Source organism: Callospermophilus lateralis, chromosome Y (assembly GCF_048772815.1).
Source record: "Callospermophilus lateralis isolate mCalLat2 chromosome Y, mCalLat2.hap1, whole genome shotgun sequence".
NCBI classification, from domain to species: domain Eukaryota; kingdom Metazoa; phylum Chordata; class Mammalia; order Rodentia; family Sciuridae; genus Callospermophilus; species Callospermophilus lateralis.
The window spans coordinates 6554046-6572646 of record NC_135326.1 but is presented as its reverse complement, the minus strand read 5'-3'; the positions used below and the strand labels follow the sequence as shown (position 1 = coordinate 6572646).

Below are 18601 nucleotides of genomic sequence, written 5' to 3'. Positions count from 1 at the left end.
TTACCAATTCTTATATTTGAAGTTCACTGTGTGGTGAAAGCAAAGAGAAACTGGAGAACCTGATTGTAAGTTTAAAAGTGTTCCTTAACTCACACAAAAATCAGTAGTCGTATAATAGAAACCTATTGTCTATGGACACAAGTTTAGCACTAATAAATAGCTGACCTCTGAATTATGTGAAAATAAGAAGAATCTTAAGTTACCAAGCTAAAAATTAAGATTAAAAGCAGAAGATGGAGACTACATAACTCCAGAAAATAATTGATGTAAGTCATTTACAAAGAGAATGAAAACAGTTCCAAAAGTACAAAATATTAAAAATGCCCTACTTCTAATAAAAAATTGCCAAATGTTCAAAGAAATCATTAAAATATATATATTTAAAGAAATCCAGGAAAAACAATTTTCAATTTAAAAAAACCTCATTGCATAAAGAAGTTCATTAAATTTTCAATGGAATAAATGTAAAAGGAACTTCACCACAGTCATCATAATCAAATTATTAAAGCTATAGTACAGACAATCCAAAACAGGAAAATCACTTATCATTTTAAAGAGAAAAGTGAAATGATTCACTAAACAGACTTAAATTATAGGAAAAATGACAGTAAAACAAAACACAGTGGTAAGAATTCTGTATCAAGAGGCTGGGGTTGTGAGTCAGTGGTGGGTTGCTAGCCTAGAGCGTGTGAGGCCATGGGTTTGATCCTCAGCACCACATAAAAATCAATAAATAAAATAAAGGTATAATAAATATAATTTAAAAAAAAGAAAAGAATTCTGTGTCAAGTAAAATAGTTCCTCAAAAACAAACCTGAGGGCTACAGCGCTGGGTTGCATCTTCAGGACCACAAAAAATAAATAAATAAAATACATAAAAAGAATTGTGTTTAAAACAACAACAACAACAAAAAACAACCCTGAAGGCTGAGGTTGTGGCTCAATGGTAGAGCACTTGCCTAGGATGTTTGAGGCACTAGGTTTGATCTCAGCACCACATAAAAAAATAAATAAGATAAAGGTGTCCAATATGTTTATCTACAACTAAAAAAGATATTAAAAACAAACAAGCAAACCTGAAACAAAGACATTCCTCAAAAAATACTTAGTAGTACAGGTGTACACTACTAACAAAAATTATGTAAATTGTATAATAAAATTAGGTCTGTAAGATTAAATGAATAGCCATGGAAATATTCAAAATGATACAAATAGAAAAAATTATTTATCAATATATGCATACTATGTGTCTTGTTTTTATGACATAAAAATATTTAAAGGAATTATAATACTCATCAAACAAATTCAAATTTTAAGCAAAATACACATGCACACACTGTAAGTGGGGAAGGAAAAAACAAAAAATAAAAGAAAAAGAGCAGAGATTCTCAGGCTGATTAAAAACACCAAAGCCAAACACAATCATTTTGCATAACAATGGGGATATATTTACAGACAATTTTGTTGGTAAATAACAACAAAGTGCATTTTTTACAAGCTGCTATGTTTGTATCACTAGATAATATAATTTCATGATTACCATCTTATATGCAGTTCATAGTTGATTGAAACATCATTATGCAGTATAAGACACAACATGCTGTATATAAAATAGTCTTTTTCTTCAAATACAGAGAAATATTCAAAGGAAAGGAATGATTAATGAACATAATGAAAACAGTAACTGCAGGAGTTGGAAAGGAGATATTAGTACAAAGAACACTTCAAAGAAAGAATTAACTAATAAAAAAGAATAAAATTTCACAATGGTAAGTTAATATCATGTAATTTAAAATAACTTACTAAATATAGATCTAAAAGTATATGAAGAAAACCATAACAAATATGAAAAACACTATATAATTCAACATTAAGAAAGATGGAGATTTCAATAGCTTATTATCATTAGTTGATAAAGCAGATAGTCAAGAAATATGAATCCAAGACTTTAGCAATAGTATCAACTCTTTTAACCTGTCATGTAAAAAATGTTTCATTTGACATACACAGAATACAAATTGTTTACAAATTCTCATGGAATATCATTCATGATCAGTCAGTATAAAAGGAAAAACAAAACAAGTCTCAAAATCAGATTATTCAAAAAATATTTCTAAACAAAATCGGTTTACATTAAATACCACAAACAACAAAAACTAATAAATAACCAAGTTTTGCAAAATAAATTATAGAGCCTTAATTATTCAATAAGTCAAATTAAGAAATTTCTAAAAAATTAGAAATAACTTGACAAGTTATGTCACATCAAAATTTATGTTGAAAGTAATTTTTAAAGGTTATTTATAGCTTTTAATGTATTGTCAAAGAAAGGTCTAAGACTACCAAAGTAAGCTATTATATTAAGAAGATAAGGGAGATTTCAAACCAAAATAATTACCAAAAAAGCAATAATACTGGTCAGAAGTAAACTCAGTGAAATAGGCAACAGAAATCAAAGGGAGAAAGCAAAGTTGGAGCGCGAGCGCGAGCGCGAGCGCACTCCATATGTGGTGGTAAATGCCTGTAATCCCAATGGGAGGCTGAGACTGAGGGACTCAGAGCCTTCCTCTTTCTCTAATCCTGATTTCAACCCAGCCTCAGAAATTTAGCAAGATCCTCTCTCTAAATAAAATTTAAGAAAAAAGGGCTGGGGATGAAGCTCAGAGGTTAAAGGTCTGGGTTTAATCCCTGGTACAAAAAAATAAAAAAAATAGGGAGAGAGAGGTAGAGAGCAAGGAGGAAGAGAAGGAGAAAGTAAAAGGAAGTACAACTTCAGATACTGCTGACAGGAATGTAAAAAATGGTTTAGCACCTTAGAACAAGATAAAAAATTTTTTAAAAAATCAAACAAATCTTTACCTCATGATAGTAATTCCATTTCTTTTTTATTTTAACAATATATTTATTCTTAAGTTTTAGGTTAACACAATATCTTTACTTTACACTTATGTGGTGCTGAGGATCAAACCCAGTGCCTCCTGCATACTAGGCGAGACCACTGAGCCACAACCCCAGCCCTAGTAATTCCATTTCTTGATAGAGAAATGAAACAAAATATTCACAGAAACATTTTTAAACATAGCATATTTACAGCAACCCAACTAGGAAAAACTCCAAATATTTAATTGGCAAAAAGAATACAAATCAACTAATGGTGAGAACCACAGCCTAAGGGGCCCCAGCAAACTTCCAGCTGCCAGCTGATGATTGGCTCCTCTGCAGTGATGCTCATTTGGGCTGTTGCCCCGCCCTTTCAGACCAAAGAGCTGCTCATTGGGGGACTTTTTGGCTCCGCCCACATGACCCAGCCAATCGGCTTCAAGAGCAGGAGGGGGGTGTGGTTTGAGAGGCTTGTGCCCAGTGGTGGCAGTTGGGTTCTAAGGGAATTCCTGAAGAGCTCCTGTGGTAGGGCATGTATCCTAAAAATAAAGTTCATTTCTGCTTGATAAGTGGCTCATGAATTGTGCCCAGCCAGACTGCAGCAAACCATCTGCTCAAATACAGGATATGGTTATCTAACACCTGCTCAAACCCGAGATGTGAATGTCTCTAGTTGCTGTGCTAATTGCTGTCTTAGTTTCTATGATTGGCTTGCTTGCATGACACTAAGGAAAGTCCCTGAGCTATGTATTTTTGTCCTTAAATTCCCAAGACACAGGCCAGGAAATTGCTGTTCTCCCAGAGAGCTTCAGTCTATAGGTGGGAGACAGTTCCTGTCAGGTAAATAAAGCTCTCTTTGATTTGAATTCGGATTTGAGGTCTACCTTCAGGTTATATGCAATCTTTTGTCATTTTTTAAGTAGGTGTACTCTGGGTAAAAAAATTCCTTTTTAGTATACTGCTTCTTATGGATAAAAAGATAGATACCTATCTCCTAATTTTTTTCCTTGAAACAAATGTCTCTCTGAAGCAGTTCTTTAATTTCCACATAACAGTACAACCATGGTAAAAAGGTGTATGGAGATTCCTCTGAAAACCTGGAATGGAAACACCACTTAACTCAGCTCTCCCACTCCATGGTTTTTACCCAAAGCACTTAAAATCAGCATACTACAATGATATAGCCACATCAGTGTTTATAACAGCTCAATTCATAATAGCTAAACTATGGAACCAACCTAAGTGTCCTTCAACAGATGGATAAAGAAATATGAAATACATAACACAATGGAAATCAGCCGTAGAGAAGAAAGAAATTAGAGCATTTGCTGGTAAATGGATGGAACGAGAATCTGTCATGCTAAGTGAAATAAGCTAATCCTAAAAACCACAGGCTGAATGTTCTCTCTGATTGTGAATGCTGATTCACAATTGGGGGAGGGATATGGAATGGAGATTCACTGGACTGTACAGGGAAGAGTTGGGGAAGAGTAGGCGAATGGGAATTGGAAAGAGTAGAATGAACTGGTCATAACTTTTGTATGTTTGTTTATGAATACATAACCAATGTAATTCCACATCATGTACAATCATAAGAATGAGAAATTATACTCCACGTATGTTTAATATAACAAAATACTTTCTACTGTCATGTATAACTGAAAAAACAAAAAAAAAAAATTGAAAATGTTGAAGAACCCATGTGTATGACATTGGTATGAACAAAAAATATTTTGACAACCCTCTGAAAGCCCAAAAAAACATGAGGAAAACTAAACAAAAGGGATAATATCACATAAAAGGCCTTTATAAGGATTGGGATTGTTGCACAGTGGTAGAGCACTTGCCTGACATGTGCAAGGCAGAGGCAGTGAGTTCAATCCTCAGCACCATGTAAAAATAAATAAATAAACAAATAAACAAAATAAATGTATTGTGTCCGTCTACAACTAAAAAAAATTTTTTTAAAGGTTTTACAAGCAAGAACAACAACAAAAGAAAACAAGAAACAAACAAACAGCAACAACAAAACTTTGGCAGACTGATGAGTCAATCAGGAAAGTGAGAGAAAATATTTGTAGGTTACTAAAACCTATAAAAAAGTTAATATCCAGCATGTATACAGAATTCAAATTTCTGAGCTGTAAAATATCAAAGAATCCACCTTTGGCTATATGACATGAATACACATTTATTACCAAAAGAGTATGGCTAAAAAGCACATGAAAAAATGTTCAACATATCTAATCATGATGAAAATATAAATTAAATAAATAATGTTACCCAATATAGAATAGCTATTAGCAAGAATAATTTAAAAAAATAAATGCTGGTGAGAATGGAGAGAAAAAGAAGCTGCATGCTATGGGTCAGATGTAAATTAGAATAGCCGTGATGGGAAAAAATAGCCAACAAAAATAAAAATACAACTAACAAGTGATTCATAAATACCACTGAAGGCAATAAGTCCAAAAAAAACCAAAAGAATACAAATACGCTAATGAGACAGCTCCATGTCATAGCAGTCAAGACATGGAATCAATCTAGGAAACCATAGGCAGTTAGATGGATTTTTAAAATACGAAATACAAAATCAATGGGATACTATTCGTCCATAAAAACAAATGAATCCTTTCATTTCTGACAACATTTGGATAAGCAAGGAGAACACTATATTCAGTGAAAGAAGCCTGGCACTGAAAAACAAATACTACATGTTCTCACTCATATTGGAATCTATAAAAGTTGATCTCACAGAAGTAGGGAGCAGAAGAGAGGTCATAACAGGATGAAAGGGTAGAAGAGAGAGAATGGATTACAACTGTCAACTCAATTAGAAAGAATTAGTTCTAGTATTCTGTTAATACAGGATGATGATTATTGCTTTACAAAGGTGTTTTTTTTAACAGTATTCTTCAGCCTAATAACAAGATTTTGAATGTTCCCAACAGAAACAATTAATACTGAATAGACAAAAACAGTAATTCTGATTTCAATCATTACACATAGTATTCATGTTCTGAAATCTCCCAATCTTGTTAATATATATAATTAGTATTATTACTAGAACAATTTTTTAAAAAATTGTAATAAACAAAAACTCATGCTATTCAGGAATACTGATCTCTTCCAAACTCCTTCAGAAATGAAGGATAAAAAGCTTTTTGAGATAATCAAAAGCTAAGGAAGTTATTCAAAGTTTTGTAAGAAAGATCTGTCTTACAAAAAAATGCTAAAGGGAGCTCTTTGAACTGAATGAAAAGGATATACAGCAACACAAAAAGATATGAAGGTATAAAACTCACTGGTTTAAAAAAAACTGTACAGTAAAATTTAGCATACTTAAATACTGTAATGATGATGCATTCGCCATTTATATCCTTAAAATGAAGACTAGAAAGACAAAACTAGTTTAATATAGGAGATAACAACAATTTGTTAAGAATATACAATATGAATAGATGTGGATATACAATATTTAAAGTGTATCATTAAAATTTTAAAATGGGGGAGTTGTATTAAAATGTAGAATTTCATCTTTTGCAATCAATGACAAGTTGCTATCAGCTTCCTATAACTTCTTTTTACCCATAGATTGGTTTCTTTAAGCCTCAGCTTACAACAAACCAATATCTGTAACTGATGCATTAAAAGATAAAAAGTGCAGATACTTACATATTAATAGAGAAAATTATTTAACCACAAAGAAAGATTGTAGAGAAAGGTCTACAAAACAGTGCACAATTAACAAAATGGCATCCTTTACTATCAATGTTTACCCTTCAATATAAAAAACTTAAATTTTCTAATCAAATTACATTGTGGTTGAATATAGATCAAAAAATAATACCCATCTCTACATGCTGCCTATAAGAGACTCTGTTCAACTATAAGAATGTACATTCAATGAAAGTAAAGGAATGGAGAGTGACATTCCATGAAAATAGAAAACCCAGAGAGAGGAAGAACAACATTTAAATTAGATAAACAGTAAAGAGAGACAAAGAGAAGCATTACAGAGTGATAAATGGAAAAAAATCTGCAACAAAATAAAGCGACTGTAAACATGCCCCAGCATCAGAGCACCTAAATATAAAATGTTGACAGATCTGAGGGGTAGGTAGACTGCAATAAAATAATTTTAGAGGACTTCAACAGTGCATTTTCATCAATGGGAAGATCTTCCAGAAAGAAAATCAACAAAGAAGCATCATATTTAAACCGGATTCTACACCAAATGGTTAAGAGGCATTCACTGAAAATTCTATCCAACAGGTATAAAACATGCAGTCTTCTCAACTGTACATTGAAAACTCTCAGAGTAAATTACATGGTAAATCACAAAATAAGTCTTAACAAATTTGAAAGAATGAAAACCATATCAATAACCTTTTTTATCACAGTTTTATAAAAAAATTAGTAACAGGAGGATTTTCTGAACTTTACAAAAACATGGAAATTAAATAACAAGGTCCTTGATAATCAGCGGGTCAATGAAGAAATTATAAAAGAAAAAATAAGAATCTTTCGTGATTCTTAATTCCATTTTCAATGGAAGTGAATTAAGACATACTGAAACCTATGGAATGGTACAAATATAAAAGCAGAATTATGTTAGCAAAAAATATTAATAAAGAAGAAAGATAGCTACACCGTAACCTTGAGGTGCAGGACAGGCATGGGGCACACCGCTCCACACACTGGGGTTCCTTATTCATCAATGTATATATGTTGGGCTCCACAGCCCAACATCAGAGTACATATAGGCTTGAGGCTGCCACCGCTTCAAAATTGGGATATTGCAGCTTTTATCAAGAGATAACATTAAGGACCTGGTAAGACGTCAGCAAGGTCCTTGTGGCCTGGCTGCACCAGAAGTTTCTCTACAAAGGGTGCTAACAGTTATCCTGTTGCTGACGTAACAGAGTCTTGGATAGGGTTTTCTCTCTCTTGTTTCTCCTACTAACATCTTATAATTACCCTCTTACTAGTCATATAATCGAATACCTCCATATTCTCACATCCTATGTCATAAACATCTTAGCCCCCCAGACTCACCTTCTACCATTAGAAATGTAAAACATTATGCAAACATATTGACTATATGTTAGAAGATAACTGAACTCTTTATTTTTTATTGTAGTGACAGAACTATAAATGTAAAAATAGAAGCCAACTGACATATGGCTGCATATTTGGTTATATTGAGTACTGTAATACTGATCTCTTCCTTAAAAATGAGGTACTGGTAACATGTAGGGATACTATAAGACAATAGGGCAGAAGATGTAATATCTCGTATCTACACTGCAAGAGAGAAAGACACATAAATCTCATGAAAAAAACAAGGGAGGATAGTGCCCCAAACCAACATACTGTAACAACAGAATCCATACATACCGCAGTAGGCAAAATGTCAGAGAAGGCAATCAGAATATACATAACTAAAATGATTTGGGAATTAAAGAATGTCTGAAGTGAGCAGATACAGGCAAAAATCAATCACTCTAACAAAGAGATAAGAGAGCAAATACAGATAGTCAGAGATTACTTTAGGAACATAATAGAGATTCTGAAGGGGAAAAAAAAAACAAAACAGAAATACTTGAAATAAAAAAAAAAAAATAGCATCAGCAACAGACAAGATCACCTGGAAGACAGAACCTCAGACAAGAAAGACAAAATATACATTCTTGAAAAATAGAGTTGACCTCACAATGAAGATGGTAAGAAACCATAAACAGAATATCCAAGAATTAAGGGATACCATCAAAAGTCCAAATTTAAGATTTATTGGGATAGAGGAAGGTTCAGAAATTCAAATCAAAGGAATGCACAATCTCTTCAATGAGATAGCATCAGAAAATTTCCCAAGCATGAAAAATAAATTGGAAATCAAATACAAGAGGTTTATAGGACACCAAATATACAAAATTACAGATCTACACCAAGACACAAGATAAGGAAAATGCCCAGCATACAGAATAAGAATAGAATTTTAAAGGATGCAAGAGAGAAAAATCAGATTACCTTTTAAAAGAAGACCAATTCAGATCTCAGCAGATTCTTCAACCCAGACCCGCTAGAACAACATATACCAAGCTCTAAAAGATAATGGATGTCAACCAAGAGTCTTATATCCACAAAATTAAGCTTCAAACTTGATAATGAAATAAAGACCTTCCATGATAAACAAAAGCTAAAAGAATTTACAGCAAAAAAGCCTGTACTACATAACATTCTTTTTTTTATTATTTTAAATTTTGATTTGCTATATATGACAAAGAATGCATTACAATTTGTATAATACATATACAGCACAATTTTTCATATATTTGGTTGTACACAAAGTAGAGTCACATCCTTCATGTCTTCTTACATGTACTTAGGGTAATGATGGCAATCACATTCCACCATCTTTCCTACCCCTGTGCCCACTCCTTTCCTTTTTCTCCTTTGCCTATCTACAGTTCATTTAATTCTCCCCCCATCACAGCATATTATGCCAGCATCCTTAAATCAGAGCAATCATTCAGAATTTGTTTCTGTGGGATTGGCTAACCTCACTTAGCATTATATTCTCTAGCTTCATCCAGGTACCTGCAAATGCCACGATTTTATTTTCTTTTAATGCTGAAAAATATTCCATTGTGTATATATACCACGTTTTATTTATCCATTCATCTTCCAAAGGGCATCTAGGTTGGTCCACGGTTTAGCTATTGTGAACTGTGCTGCTATAAACATTGATGTAGCTGTGTCCCTGTAGTATACTGTTTTAAGTTCTTTGGGTATAGACTAAGGAGTGGGTCAAATGGTGGTTCCAGGGGGCTGGGTTTGTGGCTCAGTGGTAAAGTGCTTACCTTGCACAAGTGTGGCCCTGGGTTTGATCCTCAACACCACATAAAAATAAATAAATAAAATGAAGGTATTAAATCCAACTACAACTAAAAAATAAATATTAAAAAAAAAACTGGTGGTTCCAGTCTCAGTTTTCCAAGGATTCTCCATACTGCTTTCCACATTGGCTGTACCAATTTGCAGCTCCACCAACTATGTATGAGTATGCCTTTTCCCCCATATCCTCACCAACACTTATTGTTGTCTGTATTCTTAATACCTGCTATTCTGACTTGGAGTGAGATGAAACCTTAGTTTTGATTTGCATTTCTCGAATTACTAGAGATGTTGAACATTTTTTTTATATATTTGTTGACTGATTACATATCCTCTTCTGATAGTGTCTGTTCATGTCCTTTGCCCATTTATTGATTAGGTTATTTTTTTTGGTGTTAAGATTTTGAGTTCTTTATATATTAAGAAATTAGTGCTCTATCTGTGATAAGATTTTGATCCCAATTAGTAGGCTTTCCTATTCACCTCACTGAATGTTTCTTTTGCTGAGAAGAAGCCTTTTAGTTTGAATCCATCCCATTTATTGATTCTTAATATTAATTCTTGCACTTACAGAACATTCTTGGCAAAATATTCCATGATGAGGAAATGAAAAACAACAATGAAAATCTGCAAAGGGAAGAACTATAATAAAGGAAAAGCCAACCAGAGAAGAAACTAAGTCAAGCTAAATAGCAAAAATAAACAAAAATAGGGACTGGGGATATAGCTCAGTTAGTAGAATGCTTGCCTTGCATGTACAAGGTCCTGGGTTCAATCCCCAGCACCCTCCCCCACCCCCCCACACAAAAGAAAGAAAGAAAAGAAAAAAGACCAGTAATACATGATTCATATCTCAATAATAACTCTGAGTTCTAATGGCCTAAACTCACCAGTCAAAAGAGTTAATGGTACATTGGATTAAAAATAAAAAGATCTAACAATATGCTGCCTTCAAAAGACTCATCTCATAGGAAAACACTCAGCTCATAGGAAAAGGCTGAAGGTGAAAAGTTGGGATAAAATACACCATTCACATGGCTATGCAAACAAAGCAGGAATTTCCATCCTCATATCAAATAAAATAGACTAATCAAAGCAGTAGTTTTTGGTTTCATGTGGGAAGGGGGGATTAATGTCATCTGAAAACAGTGACAATTTGACTTCTTTTCCAATTTGAATGCTTTTTACTTCTTTATCTTGCTGATTGCTCTGAGACTTCCAGAACTATGCTGTTATTCTACATCTTAAAAATATTTCAGCTTTTGTGCATTCAATATATTATTGTAAGCTCTTGACTTATTACATAAACTTTTTAATGATAAAAAGAAGAAAGATATAAAATAAATAATCTAAATTTATCACTGAATAAAAGCATAAAAATAATTGGTAGGAGGAAACAAAAAAGATCCAGCTAAAGAAACCAAATAGAGATTACAATTATATAGCTCAAAAAAAAGGGAAACGTTCAATATGAAGATGAATAAAATCAATAAAGTCTAAGAAACACAGAGAACACTCAAATACATAATATCAGAGATGAAAAAGAAGACATTATAACTCATACCACAGAAACACAAAGGCTCATAAGACAATATTATGAAAAACTATACCAATAGAGCAAAATTCAGCAGAAATTAATAGGTTCTTGACACATAGAAAGTACCAAGATTTAAGAATAGAAAATCTGAACTGACCAGAAATGAGTATGGTAGTTGAATAAGCAATCTAAATATCACCTATAAAGAAAAGTCTTCCCTGCTTTCAAGAAAAACATAGCATTTCTAAAAATTCAAACAATTCTATAAAATAAAGGAGAGAGAATTCTCTAAAATTCAATATATGGGGCTACTATGACCTTGACACCACACCCAAGCAAAAACAAAAGCAGAAAAAGAAAACTATACACAAATATTCTTGATGAAATTAGAGGCAAAAATTCTCAAAAGTAAACCAAATCTAACAGCACATTCAAAAGATCATTCACCAGATTAAAAGGGATTTACCCCAGAGATGCAAGCATGGTCAACTATGCAAATCAAAAATGTGAAACAGCCAGTCTTCAGTTAGGAGGGTCACATGCTGAAGTCCAACCTCAAAAATCTGGTGAGATTGTGTCTCAAAATAAAAAACAAAAAGGCCTGGGGCTGAATGAGTGAAAGACAGTTCACAGACCTCTCTCTCTGCCAAAAAAAAAGTGATAGACCACATTAACCAAATGATGGGCAAAAATCATAGGACAATTTCAATAGATGCAGAAAATTGCGTGACAAAATTGAACATGTTTTTCTAATAGCAACTAGGTAGAGAAGTAACAAACTACTTTAACATATCAAAAGCCACATGTAACCCACAGTTCAGGAATCTTACTGAAGGGTGGGTGAGGTGGATTCAAAAAGCCTTTCCATTCAGATCTGCACAAAAGACAAGGATGCCTACTTCAGGGTCTTTGAGTCAATATAAAATGGAAACTCTAAGCCAGAGAAATTAGGCAAGACAAACAAGTAAAATGCATCTAAATTAAAAAGGAACAGGTCAAGTCATCCCTATTTCATATGGCATGTTCTTTTACACTAAAAACACAAAAGTTGAACCAAAAAATTAATATGGTAAATTTGTAGGATACATAATCAACAGATAATGATCAGTAACATTAATCTTGACTACCTGAAAGAAAACATAAAACCCCAGTTAGTTTCTATACCAAACAATAAAATGCTTAGAATAAATTCAACCAAAAGCAAACATGGCACATCAAAAATTGTAATTCAGGCAGAGGGCAGTGGGCAGGGGTGGAGCATCGGAATAGTAGACAAAACTCTAGATAGGGCAAAAGGACAGAGTGGAAGGGGAGACATGGGAGTAGAAAAGGTGGTAAAATGAGTGAACATCAGTACTCTAAGTGCATGTTTAAAGACATAAATGGTATGACTCTTTGTTGTACACAACCAGAGATATGAAAAATTGTGCTTTATGTGTGTAATGAATTGAAATGCATTCTGTCACATAACAAATTAGAATAAATTTTTTAAAAAAAATTATAGCCTATAGGATAGTGATTAATATATATATTCCATTTTCCTTATTTTGATTTTTTTGAAAGGGCAGATTTATTAAAAGTTAGCCATATTTTTTCTATGTACAATGCCAAATATAATTATGCAAACAATAAAACTGTTAAACCCAAAAAATACATAAGTTAGTAAAAGGGGAAAAAAAAAAGAAGAACAAAAAATTGTAATGCATTGTGGAAAGAAATTAAAGAAGACATGAATAAGCAGGATGATATTCCTTGTTTGTGGACTGGAAGCATTAATATTGTTAAAGTAGCCAAAGCACCTAAAGCAATCTACAGTCAGTAGGGTCCTTACCAAAAAACCAATAGCGCTCTTAACAGAAATTAAAATGTGTAGAATTTGTATAGAATCACAAAATAACAAGAATAGTCAAGTTAATCTTTAGGAAAATGAAATAAACATAGTAAAACTGAGTTGAAGGCTACCCACTGGCTGTCTTTAAAATATACTATAAAGCTAACATAAACAAAATAACATGGTACTGGAATAAAACAGACACATGCACCAATGAAATGCAATAGAGCGAGCCCATAAAGAAATCCACATGTATACAACTAACCACTTTTCAACAAGGATACCAAGAATACACATCAGAGAAAGGACAATCTTTTAAATAAATAGAACCAGGTAAACCACATGTTCATTCGCAGAATGAAACTGGATCTATCATTGACTATATATAAATTTCAACTTAAACTAGATTGAAAAATTAATTGGAAGATTTTAAAACTATTAAACTGCTAGGAGAAATTTTTCTTGCCATTGGTCTAGGCAGGGATATTTTGAATGAGAAGTCAAAATACAGATGATGGAAGCAAAAATAGATAAATACGCTTACAAGATATTAAAAACTTATATACAGCAAGGGGAAAACAACAACAACAACAACAACAGAGTGACAAGTGGGCCATTTTGGTTATGATAAGCATTTTGTCCACCAAGGGACCCTGACACACAGTCCAAACCTTGAAGACAAAATCTTTAATTTAAGGTAGTCAACTGAGCATGTTATGCTGGCCATTGTGGTTCAGACTTTTTCTTGTTAACAAAGATCAAGTACATTCTAGTTGGCTGTAAGTTAGCATATAAGCGGCTTTTGTGCTGCCTTGGAATCCAAAGATCCACCTGTTTTCCTCCCTCCCAAGACATACTTCTATATGTAAAGTGTCAATCAAATTGTACTTTGTTAAATCCTGTAACTATTTATGTCTATGTTTGGTTGGTATCACATGACAAGACTTCCATGAATCAATTGGTGAGTCAGCCAGGAGGCTCAGGAAACACACACAGGGAGTCAAGTGTGAGGAGACATTTTGGGTTGAACATCTACCTGAAGTATGAGGGCTAAAGACTGGGGCTTGTGCACTATATGCTGGATGCCTGTGGCTGACTGCAGGAACACAGGGATACCTTAAAATGTCAGCAAGTTTGTAGCAATTGTTCACAATGTTGCTTTCTGACCACTGTGGTCAGAAAGATGACATGATAGGCAGGCTACTGTTGTGGGCTCTTTATGTCCCTACTATACAAAATGCCACAGAAGAAAAATAGATTTAAGACTTTTCACCTCCCTTCTCCCTTCTAATTCAACAGGGAAAGTACAAGAACCGCATTTAAAGTTAGAAATCACTCTGGTGTGGATATAAAATGTCTCCCAAAGGCCATGTGCTAAAGGCTTGGACATCAGCCTGTGGCACTACTGGGAGCTGGGTCTAGTTGGAGAAAGGAGATTGTTGGGGAATTCCCTCGAAGGGTAGTCATACCAGGATTCTGTGCACTTCTCTTTTTCTTTACTTCTCAGACATAAGAAAGTGAGCAGCTATTCCTGCAAAACACTTCCACCATGATGTTCTGCTTCACCACAACACAAAAACAAGAGCCAAGTGACGATAACTTTAGCTTCTGAAACTATGAACTAAAAATTCTTCCTTTAAGTTGATATGTTAAGAATTTTTGTCATGGTGATGGAAAGTTGATTAACGTGGAAACACTAGGACCAGTTTGTCAGACTGGAAAGAAAAAAAATCAGGAGACAAAATGTTTTATAATCTGCATTTTCCACAATATGGATGAACCTGGAGGACATTAATGGTAAGTAAAATAAGCCAAAAGACAAATACCACATTATTTCACTCATTTGGAATCTTAGAAAGTTGATCTCACTGAAGTAGAGAATAGAATGACAGTTATCAAGGGCTAGAAGTAAACAGTATTGAATAGTGTTTTAGAAGAATGTAGAGTAGGGGAAACATTGGTGAGTACATACAGTTACAGTTATATAGGAGGAATAAATTTCAGAAGATCTAATTTATAGCAAGATAGCAAGGTCATTACTGGAAAAGATATACAGTATCCTTTCAAATGTAAAGAAGTGCAGTGGCTCACTCCTATGATTCCAGAATTTCAAGAGACTGAGGCAGGAGGATTACAAGTTCAAAGCCAACCTCAGCAAAAACAAGGAGCTAAGCAATTCAGTGAGACCTTGTCTCTAAATAAAATACAAAATAAGGTTGGGGATGTGGCTCAGTGGTTAAGTGACCTTGGGTTCATATGGTTTCATATGAAATATAAGTGAACCAATACGAAAAAAGAAGCAAAACAGATGTAAAGAAAGTTCATGTTATTAGTTCTTACACACACACATACACGCACACACACACAAAAACTGATTAAGTAAGATATAAATTTGATTCACAACATTTAATAATAAATGCATATTAATTTTTATATATGCCAATTTTTTAAAAATATATTTTTAAAATAATAATTTTTTAAAAAAATTTTAGTTGTAGATAGACCTTTATCTTATTTATTTATTAGTATTTGGTGCTGAGGATAAAAACCCAGTGCCTCACACATGCTAGACAAGCACTCTACCACTAAGCCACAATCACAGCCCTTAAAAAATATAGTTTTGAAAATAAAAACAAACAAGAAATAAAAGTCAGTAGTCAAAACTTCCACCTTAGCATACTAACCAAAGAAGAACCAATTATATCCAAAGTAACTAAAGTGATAATAATTACAAGGTAAATCAATTAAATAAATACAGAAAAATAGTAGTGAAAAATCAATGAATTAAAAAATGGGTCCTTTGAAAAGATCAGTAACATCTGCTAGCCTCTGGCCACACACACACACACAAAAACAGATTGGAAAAAACAAACAAACCACTAAATCCGAATTGGAAGTGGTTCCATTACTACTAGTCTATATATAAAGGATCATAGAGAAATATTATGAGCAACTTTATACTCCAAAGACTGATGAATTAGTTGAAATGACACAATAACTACAGAATTCACCTAATGAAAATTAACAATCTGACTCAAACTATTTTCTAGTAAGAAAAAATAATTATTGAATAAATAATTAATATCCTGTCCCAATAGAGAACAGTGGCCATTTGGTCAATGTAAGAAGACAAAATTACCCCAAAACCAAAATGGCAAGAAAGGAAAGTCATGAACAAATAAAGTTATGGCAAGAAAAGAAAGTCATAAATAAAGTTATGGCAAGAAAGGAAAGTCATAAACAAATCTCTCTCGTAAATATTAGATGCAAAAATATGGACAAAGCATGCAAAGACAAAAGAACCAGAACATCTAACAACATTTTACAAGAGAACAGGGACAGAGGATCAACACCAACTGACTTATTGGTATTATTTATAAGGCAACTGTAATCAAGACAAAGTGATATTGGCGAAAAGGATAGACAAATAGGATAACAGAGAGCTCAGGAACATCTAGAAAATCAAAGATCTTGGGCAAAGTAGCAAAAGAGAATACAACAGCAGAAAGCAATCTTTTCTGCAAATAATGCTGGAACAACTAGATGTTTAAGTGCAAAAACAAGAAAAAAGACAGAAAAACAACACTAAAACAACAAAAGGAAGAAAATAAAAAGGAATCTTTAGATTTCTTTCCAGTCTTTTCAAAAAAGTAAATAAAAATGGATCATGGATCTAAACATAAAACTATAAAAAAAAATTCCTAGATGATAAAAAAAAGAGAAAATCCATATACCTTGGATTTGTTAATGACTTTTTCAGTAGAATAATAAAAACATGATACACAAAAGATATGATAGGCTGCAGTTAATTAAAATTAAACAGTTCTGCTCTGCAGAAGACATGGCCTAGGAAACAAGAAGACTAGCCATGGACTGGTAGAAAATAGTTGCTAAATACATCTGATAAAGGATTATTACTCAAAATTGACAAAAACTCTAAAAATTCAACATTAAGAAAATGAACAAAAGAAACAAATAACAAATAAACAAATCTGGCCAAGGATCTGAACAGTTAACTCATCACAGATGATACACACAAGGCAAATTAACATATGAAAAGATCCTCCCCATGGTATTTCATTAGGATAATGTAAATAAAAATAATAGGAAATGCCACACTACATACTAATAAGAATTCCTAGAGCAAAGAAACCAATAGCATCTAGTATGAGTGAGGATGTAGACCAACAGGAAGACCCATTCACCATTCATTGCAAACTGGAATACAAAACGGTGTAGCCACTTTAGAAGACAGTTTGATAATTTATTTGAAAATAAAACATGTCCTTGCCATGTGATCAAAAAATGACATTCTTAGATATCTACCCAAAATGAGTTAAGGATTTCTATATGGAATCTACACATACATGTTTATTTCAAATTTTATATAATTGCCAACTCAACTAAGAAGTACTTCAATAGATGATTGGCAAAACAAATTTGTACATTTACACATGGGATTAGTAGTATTCAGGGTTCAAAAATTTAAAAGATCTATTATGCCACAAAAAGACAAGGAGGAAAATAAATGAATGTATCTAAGAACAAATCAATCTGAAAGGCTTTATAACATATGGTTTCAATAATATGACCTTTTGAAAAGGGAACACTACAGAAACCATAAACAAGTCTGAGCCAGTGTGTAATCTCAGTAACTTGGGAGGCTGAGGCAGTAGAATCACAAGTTCAAAGCCAGCCTCAGCAAATTTAGTGAGACACAAGCAACTCAGTGAGATCCTATCTCTAAATAAAATACAAAACAGAGTTGGAGATGTAGCTCAGTGGTCTAGTGCCCCCGAGTTATATCCTTAGTACCCCCAATCAAAAAAAAAAAAAAAACAGGTCAGGTTGGCATAAGTTCAGGAGAGGCGGGAGAGGGATAAACAAACATAGCACAACATACATTTAGGAGAGTGAAACTTTTTTCTTGGATACTATTAAGATGAATGCATGCCATCCCCTATTTGTCAAAACTCATAAAATACAACACAAATAGCAAACTATGGACTTTAGTTAATAATAACCAATGTTGTCTCATCAATCCTAAGAAATGAACCAGAGTAGCGTAAGAGATTTGTGAAGAAATGGAGAAGGGAATGGGAGGTTTCTGTCTGTATACCTAGAAGACTCTAAAAAAATATAGTCCATTAATCACTAATAAGTTTTAAAGAGGTTCAAGAAATTCACATTGTTAATCAAAAGCTTAATGGCTCTTTCCTGTATTCAAAGTGGGACCTTTCCTAAAGCCTCACATTTAACCAGCCATACTTTATCTTTCATTTCTCTTTCCAAATTCCTTAAACTATTTGAGTATCTAATATTTTGGCCCACCTGTGGCACTTGCTACCTATAGCTCAAGTCACACTTTACTGTAATTTATGGTATTTAAAACTTTTTTTTTTTTTTTTTTTTTGGTCCAAAGGGAATGAATACTTAGCACCTGGCATAATGTTAAT

The 18601-nt window shown here is 33.2% G+C and overlaps 1 protein-coding gene across 2 annotated transcripts in view; it reads right to left on the bottom strand.

The window, feature by feature from the left end:
• LOC143639791 (lysine-specific demethylase 6A-like) overlaps positions 1-18601 on the bottom strand; it is a 207952-nt gene that overhangs the window by 59645 nt on the left and 129706 nt on the right. The gene's annotated exons all lie outside the window — the stretch shown is intronic.